Source organism: Lepisosteus oculatus, chromosome 14 (genome assembly GCF_040954835.1).
Source record: "Lepisosteus oculatus isolate fLepOcu1 chromosome 14, fLepOcu1.hap2, whole genome shotgun sequence".
In the NCBI taxonomy this organism is placed as follows: domain Eukaryota; kingdom Metazoa; phylum Chordata; class Actinopteri; order Semionotiformes; family Lepisosteidae; genus Lepisosteus; species Lepisosteus oculatus.
The window spans coordinates 23,075,963-23,082,406 of NC_090709.1; positions in this window are offsets into that span (position 1 = coordinate 23,075,963).

A 6,444-nucleotide genomic window follows, 5' to 3' on the forward strand; every position below is an offset into this window, starting at 1 on the left:
AAGCAATCAGCACACATTTTTTTCAGGATAGTCGAGCAGTTTAAAACAGCAAATTCACAACTTCGTGTCTTTTAAGCTTTGTGTTTCACTCTCCAAATAGACGCACGGGTTCAAATCCCACTCCCGACAATCAGGCGTTTTACCCTGTCTTTTTTACCTGCCTTTACACTGTTTCAGTCTTGTTGTGCTCGCTGACAATCACAGTACGAGGAAAACGGAGAAACTGCTTAGCAAAAACATAACGGACAGAAAAAAGCTTCGTAAACACGTGAATGTGATTAGCAGCAGTAAGGTATGCATTCAAATGTTTAAGGCAGATTTATAAAAGCAGCAGAAGAAAGGTGCAGCCTTTGTGAGAATTCGCGGGTTTTTATGCTGCTTGGACTTCTTTCAAGCCTATGAAGTGACCCCCGTTTTATTTTCATTTTCAAACTTCAGAACCGAATAACAAAAAGGTTTCATGTGTGACAGCATTCCGTTGCAAATACCGTTTCCACGATGTATTCAGCGACGGGAATGAAATGTTTTAGTGCTGGCTCAAATGCGAGGAATTTCAGAAAAACCTGGAAAAGCAACGCCTGCAGTAAATGACAAATCTAAAGCGTGTAGTCAGCATGAACAGAACAACGCAATGCTCTGTAAAAACGATCTGAAGCCGCAATTACTTTTTTATCGAGGGCAGTTCATTCCGATACGATGTTTCCGCAGAATAAATGAAATGCCGAACTCCAAACATGTTGTTGTCATTATTGTTACTCCTGCTGCTGTAGTTTTAAGCTTTAATCAGTGGGTATGTAATGTTGTAAAGGGGCTGGACTGCTTTGTTCAGTCCAAATTCCACTATGTGAATTTATGCTTTTTTAATATAAGCATTTACAATACAATGCGTGCTCAAAAACCGTTACTTATTAGTTTAAGAAGCGGCAGTGTTTTGACAAACTGTGGTATTCGAACAGTAAATGCTGAAGTGTTTAATACTTGCTTGTGAGCAGATCTCCCTCGATTTAGACAAACTCTTGTTCGGCCGATGATTTCAGATCAAAATCTGAATCAAGTGGAAAGAAAGCTGAATTACGCTGGGTACTGGGTATCACTGTTACGCCATCAGGTCATGCTAGGAGGATTGGGGGGATGAAATTGACACAGAGGGACCCAATGTGGGGGCTGAACCCACAGTTCTGAGATTAAGAGATTCTTGCTCTATGGACTGCGCCTATATAACTCTTGTGCTCCAGCAGTAATGTTTCTGGGTGTGGATGAACATGACATAATAGACTGACAGCAGGAACACGTGGCCCACAGGCAGTGACAGTATCGCTATATTTGGTTGCAGTATATTGTGTTGAGAGCAGCAATAACTTTCCTGCAGAGATGGGAGTGCCTTTAATAAAGCTCTTTCAATCAGACAGAATAACAGGAACTGACCTAAAGTTTCGGCTGTGGATCCATCTCCACATGGGGGAAAGAGACAGTAAAATAGCGATGAAGAAACAGAAAGATTTGTGCTCGCTGCAAAGTAGGAAAGAGGTGGTCAGACACATAAAACAGCTTGGTGATAATTTGCAGCGACAGTTTTATGTTATTTAGTACACGGATTTCTCTTCATGTTCCTTAAGATGTGTAATTTGTATGTTGGTTGTATGAGAACAGTTTCTTCTCAAGTCCTGTCAATTGACAGTGGAGAGCTAGCTGGTGCACATCTTCAAGAAGACTCTCTTTAAGGCAATTACAATTTTCTCGAACAAATCTGTGTCATATATTTTTTAAATAGTTTAGCTAATGAGCAACGAGAGTATAAATGAATTCTCCCAACCTCCATTCGAAGATAAAACTCCATGTGCGAGTCTAAATTTCCTTGAAGCTACTGATGTTCGTCATTATTGGACATTCCCGGTGATATTGACTAAGGAGCTCAATTTTGACGTGTCGTAGTTCAACATGTGCAAAACACTCGTATCCCCTGCAAATATCGGCAAGGTCAGTGATATTCTCAACAATTTGTGCCATTGCAATTCGTGCAATTCGTGCCATACTTTTTCGAAATGTATTCTGACATGCCAGGATCAGAGGGTCATATTTAAAAAATCTGGTGCATTAAAATTTCTTGTACTTCAGGATTTTGATAGTCTGTTACATTGTCTTTCACACGGCGGTGTCAGAACTGTGAGACATTTTCATAATCGGGGGGAAGGCTGTAGCAATAAGCAGAAAGTGCAATCACCTTTTCCCAGTGTAAGTCCGTGTTGTGGTGAGTTTTTAAAATTGGTTTGCGATTTTCTGAAATATATTCCATACAAAAATATAATTTGGACAGTCGCTATTTGGATATTCCCTTTCAGTGAAGATGTCTACAGTATTCCAGCCGGATTAGTACTGATTGAAGAGAGCCACCTACAGGCGAAAGGTGACATAACATCACAGCAGCACCATTTAAGGTGGAACGAAAAACACGCATAAGAAGCTGGTGAATAAGAAGCTACTGTAACTTCAGCCTCGTAGCAGACCCTGGGAGGCACGCTCAAAATAATCATCTTTCCCAGTACTTCAGAGTCATATTTAGATCGCTTTACTGCAATTTTATTTGATTGATGGGAGATGTGAAGCCATCGAGCCTGTACTGCGCTTTCACATTGAAATTGAAGCCATTTCTCCTGCTTTCTCTCAGTGTCCGGGCTGCAATTGCGTGTAAAGGAGGCGACTTTAAAATGAAACGTGTAATCACCTTACAGAGGGTCTTCACGACGGGGTGCGTCAGCTAGTTCTCCATTATTGTCAGTTTACTGGACTTCTGAAGAAACCTATCTACAACGAAGATACAAACTGCACAGTTTAAGGCACATGAAGAGAAATCTGTTTGCTGATTGACTCAAAAAATGTCGATACAAATAATCTGCCAGGCTGATTTACTTGTCCGACCACCTCCCTCCGTCCCCCTTTGCTGTTAGCACAATTCTTTCAGTTTCTTTTCTTGTATTTTCCTTGCTATTTCAGTGTTCCCCATGTATAGATGGATCCACAACCGAAACCGTTTTCACCCTGTTCCTACGCACCTTGCACAGTTCCAGTGGCGCAATCGGTCAGCGTGCGGTACTTATACAGTAGTGCACAGCGGAGTCATGCCGAGGTTGTGAGTTCAAGCCTCACCTAGTGTCTTTAGCTACTGAAAGCAACTGTTAAGTTTAGATACTATCAGGTATCTGATGAAGATAAATTAACATCAAACGAAGAAGTAAAGGTTTACTTCGAGTCACAATCAAATAAGGCTCCGCAGCTGAAACATTGTGTTTCCTTCTCTTTTCAGCATGGAATAAACCTTGACTTTTTCCTTTGAAGCCCATGCATGCTGACGCAGCTCCCTACTTAAATTACCATCAGCTGTGTATCTCCAGCTGACCTGTACACAAATATATGAGAGAGGTCTACTGAGACGAGAGGAGCACTGAAGACTTGAAAAAGCTCTCGCATTAGACTCTGTGTTTTTGTTGTTCCCCAGATTTGTTTTTAATGTTCTTTTTCTTTTGAAATTGTTGCGTTTGTTTGTTTTTTTTTTCGTAGTTGTTAGACAACTACCGGGATTTACCTAGGTTCCTGGAAGACTTCTTGTTTTGTGTTTGTTGTATTTTCGGGTTACAACAATTGTTTTTTTCTATTGATAGGACCCCACGCATTACTATGGGAGTAGTTAACATTAGTTCTTACATTGTACAGTACCTGAAATTACCACATAAACTACTACTCTGTTTCCTTTTTTTTGACAGGCACAAGTGAAGTTTGTTTTTCCTTGCTGCTGATTGGTAGCTACAATGGGTCAATTGCAATAAACTTATATTCAATAAACTCCGCTGAAATTTGTCAGCAACTCTGTACTAAACCTGTTCTCAATTGCAACAAACCTAAAATAACAGCTGCTGCCCGTTAGATGTTACTGCATTAGGAGTCTAGCTTAAACCACCTCTTCATAGGTTTTAAGCAACTCAGTAGCGGACTAAGCAGAACAATTGATCACATTAGAACTGTCTTGTAATGGAAATAATGTACTCATTAAGTAACAAGGTTATGCACCACTTGCTTGAAAATTATTATTATATTTAACTAAAATAGCTTTCCAGACACCACAAATATTTATAAATATATATATATAAATATTAACACGTATTTATTAATAAAAGTGTTATTTATTAATAATTAACTTCCATGTATATCTTTATTAGTAGCTGTATTACAAGTAATGCATATACAGTCTTTATTATAGTTAGTTTTCAGTTATCCTGGGGAGGGAAGAGAATGGAAATTAAGGAAATAAAAATTTAAAGGGCTTTTAAGTCTTCAATGTGTTCTGTCATAGCTGTGTGTTGTCATATCTGGGTGTTAATTTAGTATATTTGTTGTATTATTTATTGTGATTTGACACTAAACTTGTGTTTCTCAGGAGAAAGCAGTAATATTTTTTTTTTAGTTTTTTGAGGGTACAGAAAATTGTATTGTACGGCCAAATGTAAGGTTACATTAAGAAACCCTTATTGTTACCTTTTGCAACGTTATTTATTTAAGACGGTTCTTCAGAATAGTGTCCCTTACGTATCTGTGACTGTGGTCCAACAATAACGGTGCTGAAATAGCCGGAATGTGTGGGAAGAAGATGGAGATGGAACAGGAGGCTTATTCAGTCGATAGAAAGGTTGTGTAGGACTGAACACACTACGGTTATGGTACTGGGTTTAAGAGCATTACGATCCTATAGTCTCCTGATCCGTAATCAGATGCGTTATCCAATGCACCACTGGCCCTTGTACCGCATTCCTCAAGTGCACCACTATGAGCTTGCGCCGCTACAATAATAAATCGCCCCAGTCCAAATTTTCTCAATTAGGTGTACGTTTTCTATGTGTATTTAGTTAAACAGTCTTTCATTTTGTCTGTTTTAAAAATTGCATCTCTTTAAAACAGACAAACGAGTTTATGTGTCGCGCTGAAATTCACACATGAGGGAATTCAAACGAAAGAAATCACAGAAAAGATATCGCGCTTAAAAAGAAATCCAGAATGGAGATGCTGGTGATAGAAAACGATGCATGAGATGCTTTACCTCTGAACTAAACTCGGCTCTTTAATTGTGTTAGGAAGAGTGAATAGCCAACAGTGTACATTTTAAAAATCAAAGCAAGACAATGAGACACGAAGAGAATTCGGAACACGAGCCTCTTTCATTGTTTAATGAGCTTTTGATGAACGCCTAAGTGAAAGACAAATTCACTATTTTCACTTTGTGATTAAAAAACACTTTTATCACGTTAAGCACTCCTGATGGTGTCGAATAGTTCTCTTTTCTACCCTCATCATTTGAGGATCCCCAGCTAAAATATCTTTTTAAACTACAACAAAATTGCAATATTTTGAATACTATTTAAGTTTACATAGTCACATTCCCGTGATATTGACTTAGGCGCTCAATTATTAACTTCTTGTAGTTTGACTTGTGCCAAAAGTTTGAAATCTCTGCAACTATCAGGATGCTTAAGGACATCCAAAGAAACCCCATCACATTTAGGGGAGACGGTGTTGAGGTCGGATTAATTTGAAATGCGTCTCTGGGGACTTTTGATTTACCAACGTTATGTTTAACTGAAGGATACGCTGACTGACTGTGCCATAGAAACTAACGCACATCACCTTTCTTCTACATTCACAGGTTTTTGGCTAAAGACAAAAAAATCTTTTTCGTTTCCTTGCCAGCTGGCAGTAATTCCTCTGCACTGACAAAACAGATGAGTATTTTATCTTTTGCAATTTGTATGGATTTTTTTAAAAACAAGTTGCTCCAAAAATTAAATGAACACTTCCATTAAATTTAATGTAGAAGCATGTTGCTGTCCATAATGATAAACTGTGTGGCAAGACAGGCACCACTGGGACTCAACCCCAGGATCTCCTGTTTACTAGGCAGGCGCTTTAACCAACTAAGCCACAGCATTCTCGCATCCTAGTGTTAATCCTGCATCAGCAGGGTCAGCTTGTCGGCACGCCCGTCTCCATTTGGTGGTTTGAGCTGACGTTGCCATGACGTTGCCATTAAATGCGACCGAGAATACTCCAACCAGAGAACTAAGCCATGGCATTGGCATCAGATATCCCTTTTACAGCCACTTGGACACATCTCAATTGCTCTGAGACACCTGCATTCAGTGTGCGCTGAGCCTGCTCGCTGAGCAAGTGACGAGAAATGGCTTATGTCAAAGGAGTTCAATATGCTTTTTATGTTCAATGGGCTGTCCACTACAGCTAACACTGAAGCGCAGCACAGGCTCTGTGGTTTGACATCTCACAAGGTAAATGTTGAAATTGTAGGTGGAAGAGGAAAATTACCCTTGAGTATGGGGAAAGAGGCCAACTCATGTCCGGAGGGGGATAAAGTGTGTATGGAGGTGGCCTAGTGGTTAAAGCACT